This window comes from Misgurnus anguillicaudatus, chromosome 11, assembly GCF_027580225.2.
Source record: "Misgurnus anguillicaudatus chromosome 11, ASM2758022v2, whole genome shotgun sequence".
NCBI lineage: Eukaryota > Metazoa > Chordata > Actinopteri > Cypriniformes > Cobitidae > Misgurnus > Misgurnus anguillicaudatus.
The window spans coordinates 14,107,857-14,125,097 of NC_073347.2; positions in this window are offsets into that span (position 1 = coordinate 14,107,857).

Below are 17,241 nucleotides of genomic sequence, written 5' to 3' on the forward strand. Positions count from 1 at the left end.
GATAAACGACTTATGCCAGAGGGAGGTGAACGGGTGACCCTGCCTGTGAATACCCAGCTAAATTCATTTATGTGATTTACTGTTTTCTATAAAACAAATAATGTAAAGAAAATTTTGTGAAAATATAACCTTGATATCTTTAATATTGACTGAGTACGGTCATGTCAAAGATTGAAATCATTGTGAAAGGATTGAAATAAAATGTTGATTACATTATGAGACTTTAACCTGGATATCACAGGCGATTTGATGGTGCACCTTCTTAAAAAAATGTTTTTTGCGTATATAGTGGTTAGAAATACTGGTTTCTCTGAGTTTGAGATATCATAGTAGTGTATTTCTGTTGATTTTACCTATAAGTTGTGAGTCCAGGGCAGTGTATGAGAGCACATGCACAAATTATGATTATAACATTACAGAGAATATTCAAAGAGCTGGAAAAGAGTGAATATGAAATCAAACAAAATATGATGCAATTCCCCGAAGTTCTAAAAGATTTCAATTAGACTTAATGATTTATTTCCCTTTTATAGACAATAAAGCATCACCATCGTGGGATATAGTCTCATCTTTAGATCGCAGACACACTGCGAACTCACTGACCGTCTGATGCATGTTACAAGCAAGCAGTTGCTATATTGCATGATTCAATCTGATCGACTGGTTATATGCAACTGTTGAATCAGGCTAAAAATCTTTTACAGCAAATACACATTCAAAAAAATGATTCAATTGTGTTCAGTGAATTTAAAATACCTCATTAAGAGCAATAAATATAAATTGAATTAGTCTAACACAAAATGAATATTATGCTAATTAGTATGATATAAATAACGTTTTATATAAAATAACAGAATTGAGTTATTCAGACTACACTATATTGAGTTGAGGCAACTAATTGAGTATTGCCATTTACTTTAAATTGAGTTGGACTAACTGAATATATTTTTATTGTATAAAGCAATTTTTTATGAGTTAGGGGTACACATTCATATTGGATGGAAATCCTGCCCACAATTTTATTGAGTTAATCCAATGAATATTTTTTTTTGAGTGTAGGTAGTAGAAACAAGGAATTACATCAGCTTATTAAACATACAGTATAGAATACATGTTAGTCTTGCAAAATATCCATGTGCTGTACATTATACTTTCTATTAGGGGCTGGACACACCAAAACTTTTAAACGCGGCTGAAACGCCTTGAGGATGCCGAATGCCAGCTGTTTTTCAGCTGAGCGCTTTGGTAGCTGTGATACTTCTGCTGTGATCCGGTTGGTTGCTGTGGTAATGTCCCGCCCCTCCTCCATTGTGATTGGATGGCCGTGTGAGAACTGACATTGATGAGAGGAGCTTTTCACTCAAAGTTGAATCTCTTTCAACTCTCGACACTCAGCGCCGAGCGCTTAAAAACCGCCGAGCGCCGGTTTTCAGCACGGAAAAAAACGCTAGCTGCTGGCTTATTTGAAAAACATAGCGTTTCCATTGGAATCAATTGAAAACATGCGCCGGCCGTGGGCGTAAAAGCTTTGGTGTGTCCAGTCTTTAATTGTCAAAAATAAAAAATGCACTAGTTTAAAAAAACTACACTGAAAAAATTATTCATTCAATTTACTCAATTTTTTAAGATAAGTGGTCGCAATCAATTTATTTAAGCTACATTAAAACAATTTTTTTTTGAAAAACAAAAGAAAAAACTTTTCTTAAATGTAGCTTAAATAAATTGATTGTGAACACTTATTTAAAAAAATTGAGTAAATTGAATGAATCTGTTTTTTTTCAGTGTATAGGTGTTTAAAGTTGAATTTGGAGGCATCAAGAGCTAGGGTTATGGTTACAATTTGGCCTTTAAAATAAATGATCCTGGTCTTTCTTGTAGCACGGGTATATTTGTAGCAATAGCCAACAATACATTATATGGGTAAAGATTTTTTATTTTTCTTTTATGCCAAAAATCATTAGGATATTATGTAAATTTCATGTTCCATAAAGTGGATTGTGAGTGGATGCAGTTGTTATATGGATTTCATTTGGACAACTTAAAGTCCATTTTATCAATATTTTGATTGTTTTATTTATTTATTTTAAAAAAAATCAACCCTTATGACTAGTTTTGTGGTCCAGAACACAAAAGGTTTGTTGATCAATAAAGTTCCCCAAATCCCAAAACACTATATCTGATTTTGATAAAAATGAAAAGTGACCATTTAATTCTGTTTTCTGTCAGATACAATAAAACACCAAGGTAATAATGATTGACAGACCAGTTGATGCTTTCTTCTCCAGAGAATTTGGCGAAACAAATCATGAGAATTTATCACAATAGTGGCAAAGGTTGATCACTTGCTAAATTTATTCAACAAAATATAACTCAGACACAGGACACTTCCCATGATCCTTCACTGCTCCCTGGGTGGCTGGGTTGTGTTTGTCTGGTGTAGTCCAGACGTTCTAAAAACATTTTTTACGATGTTCTCAGGATCCAAGATAAGTTTTGTTGTTGTGATATCTCATGTTCTTTTTTCTGTGTTATCTGTTTGTCTTACGTCATGCTGTGTTTAGGAATAATATTAAATTTGAGAGCGTCAACCTCTAGGTCTAGGGAGAAAAAAATCAAAGCATGCAGGGAGAGATGGAGGGGAGATGAGAAAAACAAGAGTGAAATTTATCTTAATATACAGTAGGTTTATATAAATCTATGTGTTTAGTGCATGGCTTTCTCAAGCTATGAGTTTAAATCTGAAGCCCCACACAAGACCACACAAATAGCCTTAAAACAATAAAAGAAATGGGAGACTGGGAGTGAGGCTAATTAATTATGAACATATTATATAATAGGTCTCTGAACGAACATTCTACACAGACTCATATTAAGTCAAAATACAACACAAGTGATCCACACATACATAATATATAAAGTCAAGCTAGACCGTAAAGTGCCTTAATCGCTTTGCTTACCTCTCTGTTTGCTCTCATGTAATCTGTTTTACTGAACCAACTCTTTTATTTATGTGATGCAACCCAAGCATTGCTACAATAACATTGCTCTTCAGACAGACATGTGAAATTATATTTACACAAAACAAATCTTGTCATGAGAACATGTTTCTATTAATAGGAAAAGCCTGTCAGGTCTCAGTTCGAATGGCTTAATTGTTACAGGCTCAATTAAAAACCGTTTAACTGTGAAAAGATGATTTTGTAAAATGCTCACATTCATCATGTTGCTCTGAGAGAAGTCATTTGTAGGTTTTGTTCAATAAGCTGAGCAACACAAGCGGAAGTGAATTAAATGAATCTTTTCATTTTGAATGTAAAGCTCACAAAAAGCTCAGTTATTCAAGCAACAAATGTTTATTTATATTTATTAAATGTTCTACATATATTTATTATACTTTTATCTACCAGATTATGTTTTTTATCCCATTTAACACATTTTATAATTTTTAAATGCGCAAAATTTTGGAGATTTGAATAAAAATCTGTAAATAACGAGGTTTCACATTTAAAATTAAAATAGATTTTAAAGTAATAAAGTAAAAGTTTTAACTAAACATTTTATTGTGTCATCACATACGCAGTGAGACAAAAAAAGTTCAAATATTTGGAAGCTTTCATTTTAAATAAGCCCAAGAAATAATTTTTTTTTATCAGATAGTTAAAGGAACACATCAACTTTTGGGGAATTTAGCTTATTCACCGTATTCCCCAGAGGTATGTAAGTCCATACATACCATTTTCATCTCTTTGCATCCCGTAACTCTGTCTGACGCACCCACCGTTAGCCTAGCTTAGCACAAAGACTGGTAGTAAGTGGCTCCAGCTAGCATACTGCTCCCAATAAGTGACAAGATAACGCCAACAATTTCCTATTTATATGCTGTGATTTGTATAGTCACAGCGTGTACAAATAACAAGGTCATATGAGACATAGGCATCTTTTACTCGTATACATACTGATATTCTCAGAAGGTAAAGCACTGCTACTTGGGTGGAGTGATTAGCGCAACATTTAAAGCCTCACCATGTGCTGCGAGCAAAAAAAGAGTTACGGCATGCACGGAGATGAAAAAGGTATGTATGGACTTATCTATCTCTGGGGGATACGGTGTATAAGCTAAAGTCCCAAAAAGTTGGCGTGTACCTTTAAATTGTCAGTATTTGCTAGTCAATATCGTTGACCTGTGGTTTTGTGTTAGCATATGTTTATTTTATAGCCAAAGGCACCATGATGGATTATTCCTTCTTTATCCCAATAGTTTCCATATGTCTTCATTTGTTAAATAATGCTACGTTGCAGACATGAAGGGCTGTGGCTCAGGGCTCAGAAATGTTATCTAGTTGCTAGTTTAAATCCCATAAGAAGCAAGCCATCATTTTGCCTTTCTGCACTTCCAGACTTCATTTAACCCCAATTGCTCCAAGGGTTGGTCCTTGTAATAAGTGCACTGTAAGTCGCTTCGGATTAAAGCATCTGTTAAATGACTACTGTACTTATCTAACATTCATACCCACATTCAACAAAACTGATGTTGTGTGTAAAAAATAATAAGTAGAAATATTTGTGATATTCCAGTTTCAAACACTGGTCCCATGCAGCTGTTTAGTCTCCACGGATAAACAAATGAAGAATGGAGCTCCTGGGAAGCTGACTGATATTCCAGTCTAAACCAGAATAAAATAGTTTTTTTTTATTTACTGGTGAAAGCCTGGCTGTTAGGGAAATGGACCACATCCCAGATGGCTGTTGGTTTTATCCCTTGTGAGGGTGTTAAGCACGTCGGATATGCTAGCAGCACCTTCCCAACTGTGTCTATGTCCTTGAACAAGGCTCTTAAATCCCATTTTGCTCTGAGAATAATGTTGCACGGCTGACCTTCTGCTCTGATCCCCTCTTGAAATGTACCAGTGCAAACTATACAAGCAAGAACAAGAATTCCCCGTACTACGCTTTGAGACGTGAACATCTACTTTATTTAGCATTTATGCTGTAGTTTGCATTTATGCATTTGTGAATATTTTAATTTTATTTAGCAGATTCGTTCTTTCTACTCTGTCCTGCACGTGTGTATATATGTGTGTGCTATCCTTGTATATCTAATGGAAAAGATTTGTAAGAGTTCGTAGCAGTGATCTTGGAGGAGACTAAGCCTTGTATCTGTGGGAAATGAGAGAGACCACTCATCCAACCAAGCGTTCATCACCATGGCAGCTCTTCAACTCTCCAGCCAATCAGAGATAATTAACCACCATGTTCTATCTCAAGTGCACACAGAAATATTGAGAGAGAGAGAGAGAGAGAGAGAGAGAGAGAGAGAGAGAGAGAGGGAAAGATAGGTCAGGTACCTGAGGAGCATCTTTAGAGACCACGGCCTAAAATCTCTCATAACTGTCAGGAGCCCTGAGACATCCAACACACTCAAATTCACTCAGCACCTTTGCGAAGAAGTCAATAAAGCCATTTTCTACCTCAAAACTACCTGCTAAAAAAGATGCAATACCTTAATGGCACAGAATAGTCGTGTTAAAAACGCATCTTTTTTTGGTAGGGTCACCAATGGCGGTCCTCAATCATTTAGTGCCTTCGGTGATAAGACTGAAGGAGAAAAATAAAAAAGATGTGTTACCTTATTCTTTAAGGGGACCTATGTTCAAGTCCCAGTCTGTATGTTAGGGATAATGTGCAGTCGGACAGTGATTTTATACTGCAAAATAAACCTTTCCAGCATGAGGTATTAGGTAAAATAAAATGACATCAATTTTATTTTATATTATAAAGATATGTGAGAGAAAGAGACCACAGAAATGATGCAAGAGACAGGAAACTAGCACAGGGTTGAAAACTATACATGTACTTTAAAGTTTAATAGCCATTAAAATATTTCACCACAGAATACCAGTATTATGAAAAGCCATGTAATATATTTACTTTTATATGAATATATATATCATGCATTTTCAACAGCCTATATGGGAATAAAGCAGCTCCTTCTGTGTTGTGTATGGTGTAGATGATGATAGAGGTTTCAGTTTAACATGATCTGTGCAAGACCAAATTTAGTCATATGTATAAGTGGTTTCTACCATGCATTAATATAGTTACATAGCAAACTGCATTTAAAATCCACTTAGCTTATAAATCTAAGGGCCACAGGGCACTTTTAAAGGTGTGATGGGACTTAGATAGGACATGAGTTAGTGTAAGACCGAGATGGCGCAAGAACAATAAAGGCAGAGAGGACAAAGACAGTGTGTGTGAAAGAAAGTGCTGTATATATATGGAAAGATGAAAGACAGGGTGAAAATCCGGCCCTCTTTTCTCTCTGTGCCCTCGGCGGCCTACAGAGCCTCTTGCCATACAAGCATTAATAATGCAGTTTCAGTTCAATAGCTCCAAACCCAGGCATACATACGTCAGTCTCACCTCCCACTGGGAGAAGTAGATCAGCCGAGGAGCAGATCTGAACCGATTAAAGATGGACAAGGAGGTGAAAGAAATGAGGGGCTTTAATTGGCAGATATGACTTTGCCCTGGTCGCTAGCTTTAAAAGCAAAAGTTTAAATGCTGGTTTAAAGAGGTAGCTGAGGGCAAGGAAAGGAAAGTTTAAAATGTTACCACATTTTAGATCAGTATTTGTACTGATCACATCATAGGTCTGCTTGCCAGAAGCAAACAGCTGTATTTAAATTTGAGTTTGAATTTGTGTGTGACTGTGTGCGTATCTGAGCCGAGTCCAAGTGGCCCCTGATGTAAAGCCAAATGGTCATTATTACCTCTTGGCTCCTACATATTTCTCCAAGAGCTCCTTCAACTTCTAAGTGATGCATCTCTAGCAGCACACACACACATGCACATGTCACCTTTTTTTACTAGTCTCAACCTCAGACGTCACGCCCACAGATTGTTGGCTAAACGTATGATGTTTTTCGTGCACTTTTCTGAAAAACCTGTTGGAATATCGAAGTCGTCTTTGATTGGTTAAAATAAACGGGATTTCCAGGAGACTCGAAAACAAAGCTCTGACGTTCCATTGAGGAAGAGAATCAGTCGTGTTCACGTGAATAATAATGACCAGTTATCATGATCAGCTAAACATTGGATTTTCAAAAAATATGCAAAGTTCGCGGCTTAGACTTTTAAAAAGATGTCCAAGAGTTTTGCTTGAGGGAGTTAGTGGAGTCAAAAAGTTCGGTTCTCCTGAATTACTTGTAGGTGTTAAAAAGTGGAGAGATATGCTTTAAACAGATGTTTAACGGGAGTGTCTCATTGGTGTGGCTGTTGTTGATGAAGTGCACAACGTTTTTCTATGGTGAGTAATGTTGTTTATTTAGATGCTATTCGGTTGGCTGTTTATTTCAATAACTGAATTGTTGCCAGCCGATACGTTATTGTGGGGAGTCCGAAACGTGACGCTAGACGAAACAAACTGTGATTGGTTGTCTGACATGTCGTTCAAACAGCTCGTGGACGGGCTTTGTCCAGAAAAAGCAGCGAAAAACACCAGACCTATTGAAGGTCTGGCTACGCGAGACTACCTATTCACTTTTCTAAATCGGGTCAGTCCACAACCTATTAACTCACCCCCATGTAACTTACAGCTGTGATCCCTGTGATACTAACTCCCCAAATGAAGCTATTATCAAAATGTAAATGCTGTCAAGTTTGCTAATTTGGTTCATTTTTATTAAGTTATTTACTAGGTCAGGATTTGAACTTTGGTCCACTTGCATGCAAGTAAACAGGACCACTACGCTAAAACTACTCATTTGTTAAAATGCTTTTTTGGGTCATGACTCTTGGCTATATTTTACATTAGCAAGGCTACCAAGTGACCCAGATAAAGACTATAGACATTAACAAGATGCCACAAGTGTATGAATATATGACTGAGGCACAGTACAACGATCAATACAGTCGCTTTAGCGAAATAAGTCCCATCTTCCAGTAAAAAGAGCCAATCATCAATAATTTAAGACTGACAATTCACTGGAGAAGTGGCTGTTGTGAAATACTTGCCAGTTTTTGCACATGCTGCACAGTTGGAATAAATTGTTTTTGTAAAGCTGAAGCCAAGTTTATGGATTTGGCAGATGCTTTTTTCCAAAGTGACTATAGTGCACTACAAAGTATAAATTTTTATCGGCATGTGTGTTTCCAGGGTTCAAACCCACAACCTTTTGCGCTGCTAACGCAATGCTCTACGACTGAGCTGTCAAAGCTATTGGTTTTCCTTCATTCAAGCAGATTAAACTGGTTCTTGGTTCCAAATATGATGTATTTCCTTAAAGGGGCAGTTTGTAGATTATAGTGGAATCTAGTGGTGAGATTGTGAATTGCAACCAAAGGCTCAGTCCAGAGCTCCCCCTAACTTTCGAAGCGCATAGAGAAGCTACGATAGCCATCACAGGACAAATACGCTGTCGTCTGAGACACCGTAGTGAGGAAATGTGTCTATAGAGCAGTAAAAACATGGAGAGCAAAATGGCAACATGTAAATGGACCCGCCGTGTATGTATGTCTCATTCTATGGTAATAAACACAAAACGGCTCTTTAAAAATAATGGTAAGGTCTTTATACACCACTGATAATTTAGTTTTATATACTATATTCTACCCAGTCTCATGTAGATGCGTACAAATAGCACGAAGTGTAAAAATCGTGCAATACATACACCAAATTCCACTTTGGCGTGCATATGATACGCCAGTCCTTCCCATTCACTTAAACGGTGCATCTTTTTTTGACGGTTTATTTGTTTTTTAAACCATTTTCTATTGGGATTAGGGTTAGATTTTAGATTTGCTTAATGAGGTTATTTAATATACAGGTTTCTCCTTGTTTTTGTCCATATTTAAGCCATGGTCGCTTGGAGTTGGGGTTAGAGTTGGGGTTTGGGTTAGGATGTCATTTTTATATAACAAAAAGTTGTTCTAACCCTAAACCCAAGCGAAAATGGTAAAAAATGCAAAAAAATTGAGAAACCAATAAATAAAACGACAAAAAAAGATGCACCGTTTAAGTGAATGGGAAGGACTTGCGTATCATATGCACGCCAAAGTGGAATTTGGTGTATGTATTGCCCAATTTTTACACTTTGTGCTATTTATACGCAACTCCGTGGGACTGGGTTGACTATATTGCATTTCTTTTAAGAGATACTTAAAGTGATATCCTAATGCAAACACCAAATCTAACCCTAAACCGAAGCTTTAATAATTTGAAAATAGGACAAAACAGTTGAGTAACAAATACGTGACAGTGACACGTTCACAGAACTACGTGACATGTTCACGCAAAAAGGCGGAAAAACGTGTCAGCGTCACGGAAAACACTCACGAAATGATTTGACTATAGGTACATAATTTCTTGATACAGGGTTGCCTTTAAAGGTGCGTCCTCCTGTTTAAAGTATGGATTGTTTTACCAAATACTGTAGCGCATCCCCAAATGCTCCTAAAGGGAAATGAGGCTGAGCACCCCCCCCCCACACTAATTTCATTTTTGGCCCAGTTTTCCCTTAACTAATTATGTACTATTTCCTGCATGTGTTTATGTGATATTGTTGGTCTTTGTATAAATAATCCTCAAATAATTGAGAAACACATTTTTGCAAAGATTCGAATTTAACATGGTATGCATACATGTGCACATATGCAAATGTGTACTTGTTAATACACACACAAACATAGGCATTAACTTTACAAAGTCTGAGAGGGCATATAAAAATATTGAGGGTGATGAAGAAATATAGAGTAAATGTGAAATGTTCAGCTTCAGTAAAGGTTTATTTTTTGACTTCAGTGAACTGGAAGAAATAATAATATCTTGAAAGACAGCCACAATAAGGAATGCACTTGGATCAGCAATGAGCAGGTAGCAGTAAACCACACAAACAAACTCTCACACACATACACATACACAACAATCTCTGGTTCAGTGCTTCCATGATTCCCAAAGCAGTGCAAGAACTTGTGGTACCCTTGATATTCAAACACATTCCCATAGCAACCTATGACTTACATCCCATAAATCAAACTGGAAGACCAAATAACGAATTTAATATAATGCCTTTGGGTTGGTGTGTGTATGTGTGTGTGTTTGTGTGGTCCTTTTTGTTTTGATCTTCTGGGATCTGATCTTTTTCTTGGAAGGCTGTAAAATATTTGTGCAGTAATCTTTTGAGCTAGATCACATGCTGTTTTAGCAGGAATTTTTTTGTCGCTGATATAGGTTTAACATAGCGTGATAAAAACTATAGATGGAAGTCAAAATGCTTGCAAGCCCATTCGATTACAGTACTGGTGGAAAATACTGCTCCTGTCAGACCACAACAAGCAATGCTTTATGAAGACCAGAGAGTATGTCTAAATGCATCTGTTTTGTACATTTGTTACAATAGTATCTGCTATTAACTTTCAATGGACAAATGTCCCATAACAGGATTATGAGACCACTCCTATTTTTTTATTACTTAAAAAATATATTTTTGTCTATAAATATTAATGTATTATCTACATCAATCTAATCTGCAAAACAATACAATATCATAATCATAATAATAGATTTTTATTGATATTATTAATTTACTTTATGTATGCATATACTGTGTTATCCTGTATACAGAGATTCATCCATATTACATTTAATTTGCACTTATGCATTTATATGCATTTGATTCAAAAAAACTTGCAATGCATTCAAGATACGTAGTTTATCACCCCCCCCCCCCCAATTAAACCAAAATCTTGGCATTGCAAGGACTATGGGTAACACTTTACTTGAATGGGTGTTCATAAGACACGACACCTTCATAATCAGGACATGACACGTGTCATGAACATAAAGGAGATTTTATGCACGTTTATGACAACTGCCACCAAGTGTCATTCGTTCAAATAATGTCATTTTTAATGCAAAGATGACATTGTCTGAGATGTCTTTTTTAGGACAACTTGACATTAACCATGCATTATAACTTGCCATGACAACTTGACATTACCAAGACAACATGACTGACCACTTTTTACCAATGATACAAATTGAATTTAGCATTAAAATGTCATTAAGTGTTAATACTCTGTCAAATAGTTTTATAGCGTTGGGTCCATATCACTGAAAAACTTACATTGAAGTTAATTACATTAAATCGATTAAATATTTTGTTAGTTTTTTCTTCTATGTCAGAAAATTTCAGAACCTTCTGTGCGAGGAAGAACAAGTTGTGTTAGTTGTCAGTTTTTTATGTACAGTATTGTGCACGTACATAAAGTTAAGTATAATCTTTAAGTAAAATTCTTAATTTTACGCAAAATCCAATATCCGCCGTGTTATTCTGTCATCTTTTCTCCCTTTTTTCTCAAAATGCGATAAACGCCACTCCTCCTTTTTTACAGAACGCAATAAATCCGCTCCAGAAATTACAGCGCACCATTTACACAATGTAAACAAACAATGGCAGCGCGTTGAGTACACGGAATCCTAGTTTTCCTCATCTACTTTGTACTTCGTGATAGTTCGTGTGACGGGAAAGAAACGTAAGCCATCAACATCTAATAATTTCCGTGAGAGGCACTCGGGAGACGATCACTTGTTCTCCCGACAGCATCAAGCTTCTCATGCTAACACATTGACCCCAGAAGATCTTATGAAAAACTTTCCATAATTTTACTCAAAGTCAACGAAAATCGAGCAGGACCAAAACATTTTACAGCGGATCGCAGCAATGACAGTGTTCTTAATATGACAAAGTAAATGTTTTTATTAATGCCATTAATGTTTATTTTTTTATCAGTGTGTACAGCTGTTCAACTAAATGAATATAAAATGGCAAAGATTAATGCACATTTGATTGAATAGATTTATAGCATTTTGAAAAAAAAAACATCATGGATTTATTGCATTTTGTGGAAAAAATAATTTGTTTTTATAATAAATCTTTGAAAAGTTATGGATTTGAATTTTTTATGTTTTTATAACCTAAAGATGCTATTTGAAAGTTTGTTACAGAAAATAGTTGTTTTCATCTTGTCACTTTCTTGGTATAGAAAACATTTTTTTACAGAAATTTGTGGAGTTATTGCGTTTTGGAACCAAACTCTTCAATTTGTACCACTGTAGTTGAGGTCAAGAAAAATATTCATGATGCTTTAAATACTATTTGACAGTATTAACACTTAATGCCATTTAAATGATAAAGCTAGGTAGTTTCTTAAGTTTGATAATTATTCTGCTATATCATGTCAACAACGACATCTCAAACAATGTCATCTTTGCATAAAAAGTGACACAATTGAACAAATGACACTTAATGACAGTTGTTATAAATGTGCATAAAATCTCCTTCATGTTCATGACACGTGTCATGTCATGATTATGAAGGTGTCATGTCAGTCTTATGAACACCCCTTCAAGTAAAGTGTTACCTTTTCTACATTAAAATATTTTTAGTTTTAGAATTTATAATTTCTCAATAAACCAAAACCATCCTGTGGTTGTTAAATAGACAGTGTCTGTAATAAACAGTGCTGCATGTACTGTATAGTCTTACATGTATAGAAAGACAATGCTGAGCAGGTTTAAGTAAGAGATTTGTCTGGCACTTAAAAAAAATAGTGTGTCAGAAGTGAAATGTTACAAATAAACAATTGGTTTCACCGTCACATAACCTCCATAAATATCTTTATTGACAGCATAATCCATCACCTCAAAAGCTCTACTGAGGCAAAAAACCATCTCTCTTTCCTCATTCTCTCGCTGTCTCTGTCTGTCTGGCTCTAATAGAATAAGTAAATGTGCTTCTTCTCTCTGTGGGAAAGATTCTCTTTGTAAAGTGCTGGGTTTGTTATTGAAGAGTTTAACGAGTGTCACGAACAGACACAGACAGACTTCTACAAAGAAAAGCTCATTTCTTCACACCCAGAAAGGACGTGAACGTCGCCAGCAGAGCTCATCTGCACGTGACATCGTCACTCAATTAAGTCTCATCTTGTTTCATCTAGTCTTGTTTTATATCAAATAAAATGTGTATAGATTATCATATAATTGAGCATTTTATCAAGCTCTTATGTTTAGGTTCAGTAATTGTATTAGTATTAGTCAGTAATTGAAATGCCTTATTTTCACAATTTCCACCTCAGTCATTTCATTCGTATTTTACAGTTTTTCACTGCAAAACTCACTTAGTACATGCCAAAACCTCTACTTCTAAAAAAGTCTCCATAGTCACTCTTCGCTGTCCTCTTTTAATAAAGATAAAAAGCTTGATCAATATCTAAATATATTTGATAAACCTCCTTTACCAGGGAAAAAAACTTGTTTTGAAAAAAGCACCTTGACATACGCATGCCATCGTTCATCCAATTTTTTATCTGTGCACTTAAAGGACTTTGCTGAAAAAACCGCAGAGGCGTTAAATGGAATTAGTCAAATCTACAAATTAACAAACCTGTATTTCTGAATGGCCTGAGGCAGGGATTAAAGGAATATTCCATTTTCTTAAAAGAAAAATCCAGATAATTTACTCACCACCATGTCATCCAAAATGTTGATGTCTTTCTTTGTTCAGTCGAGAAGAAATTATGTTTTTTGAAGAAAACATTGCAGGATTTTTCTCATTTTAATGGACTTTAATAGACACCAACAATTAACACTTAACTTAACACGTAACAGTTTTTTTCAACGGAGTTTCAAAGGACTATAAACAATCCCAAACGAGGCATAAGTGTCTTATCTAGCGAAACGATTGTCATTTTTGACAAGAAAAATAACAAATATACACTTTTAAAGCACAACTTTTCGTCTAGGTTCGGTCCAGCGCGACCTAACGTAAATGCATAGTGACGTAGGGAGGTCACGTGTTACATATATAAAACGCACATTTGCGGACCATTGTAAACAATAAACTGACACAAAGACATTAATTAGTATCAGTTGACATACAACAACATAGGAATGGTCCTCTTTCAACACACTTGTAACCACTGGGGCGGAGTTTTGTGTTCATCTTCTGTGACCTCTTGACGTGATGACGTATTGCGTGGGGTCACCTGGCGCATCACGACCAAATCTAGACGAGAAATTGTGCTTTAAAAGTGTATATTTGTTATTTTTCTTGTCAAAAATGACAATTGTTTTGCTAGTTAAGACACTTATGCCTCGTTTGGGATTGTTTATAGTCATTTGAAACTCCGTTGAAAAAAACTGTTACGTGTTGGAGTCTATTAAAGTCCATTAAAATGAGAAAAATCCTGCAATGTTTTCCTCAAAAAAACATAATTTCTTCTCGACTGAACAACAGACATCAACATTTTGGATGACATGGTGGTGAGTAAATTATCTGGATTTTTCTTTTAAGAAAATGGAATATTCCTTTAAGTGGATTTGAGGCGAAAGTATTTGATGAACATATCTGACTGAGGTGGCGTTTAACGGCTTTTCCATCTTTGATCTTCATATACATATATAAGGTAAATATTACAAAAAAAAAAACATGCAAAAATCCATCTGCCACTAAATCCTCATTTGCCAACGATGCATCTGAGACTCTAAATATAAGAAGTCGCGTCCTCTTATCAGTGAGTACTGCAACAACACACGGCACTGCCGAAAGGAAAGGCACGACTTCAAACGCAAGGACAGAACACATCCATCTGTTTTCTCTCACATGCTTTAGCTCTCATAGCCTTGCTCATTCAATAGCTCTCTTATTTACATAGTCTCTCGCTCATTTTCTCTCTCTCTCCCATATAAGCCTCCCCCGCTCGTTGAAATTAGTGTCATGAAAAATATTTACTTTCTAGATATTTTTGTCTGTAATTTAATATGATACATGATGATAGTGTTAGATTTGCTTTTAAGTGCTAAATGTTTCATAAGATATTTCTCATTTTGAGCAAACTGCAAAGATAACAGACCAGATGACTTTATTATAAATATTTAATTGTAGATTGTGCATATGCAAATATCCACGGCTTATTTATGAAATGGCCTTTGAAATGAAAACGTTCTTAGTGTAACGTCAGAGTCTAAGCAGACGTACATACTTTTGCTTTTCCGATTGCTGCAGTCTTTTGGAAATATTAAGCATTTTTGCCATACGTAAAGGATTTAAACATTATCAGGTGCTGTTTTATTTGTAAATGGCATTAATTAGGCATCATTTAAATGTGGAGATTTGAAACCGTTCTGCTGTGCACAATTTAAGATCAATTGCAATTTAAAGGAGTGGTGAATTAAGGAATTAGTTTTAACTTTAACTTTTGTAATATATGAGGTCATCGTACTTGAAGTTTCAGAACTGAAAACCTCCTTGACACCAAGCCCAGAAAAAAACATGATGTGTTGGATTTACTTAAAATATGCAAAATTTTTGCTTCACACTTTTTAAGTAATCCCAACTTGGATAATTTTACTTAAAATTAACAAGAAAACATGTGTTTTATGTACTTAAATTTTTAAGTAAAGAATGTTACTTGAACTTTAAGGGGTGGTTTCCCGGACAGGGATTAGCTTAAGTCAGGACTAGACATGAGTTTAATTGGGAAATATAGCTAGTTTTCACAAACATGCCTAAAAACATTACTTATGTGCATTTTGAGGCAAAACAACGGGCACTGATGTATATAAAGATATGTCAGTGCAAGTTGTTATGAGTTTGGAGAGCTCTTACATTTGTTTTAGTATAGGACTAGTCTAATCCCTGTCCGGGAAACCACCCCTAAATAACCTATTTCTTATTGCTTTGATCGTATTTAAAGATTTCACATAATTTCTGTACATATGTCCATTTTATGAATCACAGATACACTGTAAAAAAGAATATCAAATCAACAAATATGTTATGTCAATTTTACTTAACAAATTAAGTAAAACAATTTCAACTTGTTTTTATAAGTTATGTCAACTCATCACAAGTCAAAATTTAAAATAGTAGGTTGAATTGACTTGATACAAGTATTGAGAAATCGTATATCTGATCGTAAGATCAGATTTAGGATGGTTTCTACGCAGTATTGTATAAATGAGGCCCCTGGTGTGCCAATTTAAATGTAAATTAAATTTAATTAAATGTAAAAGAATATTCTACTGTCGGTTGAATAACCGGCTTTCAAAATGCCTAAAAGCCACAGGACAACCAGTACTGAAATTAAACCACACACAGAAACACACAACAGGGTATTATACTAAAAATGATTTACCATCCAATTCACGTTTGTTACAGAGAACCGCAATCTGACATGCACTTTGTAGGGATCATATACCAGGAATGTTATTAAAAGTGCACTTTATCTATGATAAGCCTGATTTACATAGAAAAGGGGATATTCACACAAAAAGTACAATGTTTCACTTTAAATAATCTTTTGCAGCAAATTTGGGAATGTTGGTTTTTATTGAAGCAGCAGGTGTTTCCTTATAGATACTGCAAGGAAAAGTGGCACAATTGGTAAATTTGCCTCAATTGTCATTCAGTCTCCCTCCTACCCTCCCTCCCTTTCTTTCCCTCTCTCTCTCTCTCCCTCTCTCTCTCTGTCTCTACATGTAAAGACACAATTTGATGTCCATGCTTATAAAGTGTTCTCATGCCTGACAAAACTCAATAAACATGACTAGATTTCTCCATAAACTCAGCTCTGTGAATCATACTATTCCTGGCATCATAGCCGAAAATTAGTGAGGTCCAGGATGGTGTTAAGAGTTAACAAATGTTATGCCAGGTGAAAAAAGAGCACTAAAATACAGTTTTTTAAAATACACTTAGTAAATATTTTCACACACTAATTTTACAGTATATACCAAATTTTGTCCTTAGTACTTCTTAAGATTAACTTAAGAACATACAGTCACCTAAAGGATTATTAGGAAGACCTGTTCAATTTCTCATTAATGCAATTATCTAATCAACCAATCACATAGCAGTTGCTTTAATGCATTTAGGGGTGTGGTCCTGGTCAAGACAATCTCCTGAACTCCAAACTCCCAGACGTAGTACTGAAGCGAAATGAAAATTAAGCGGAAGCACGTAGGAATGCAGAGCCAGGCTAGGTTGTTGGTGCCAGACGGGCCGGTCTGAGTATTTCACAATCTGCTCAGTTACTGGGATTTTCACACACAACCATTTCTAGGGTTTACAAAGAATGGTGTAAAAAGGGAAAAACATCCAGTATGCAGCAGTCCTGTGGGCGAAAATGCCTTGTTGATGCTAGAGGTCAGAGGAGAATGGGCCGACTGATTCAAGCTGA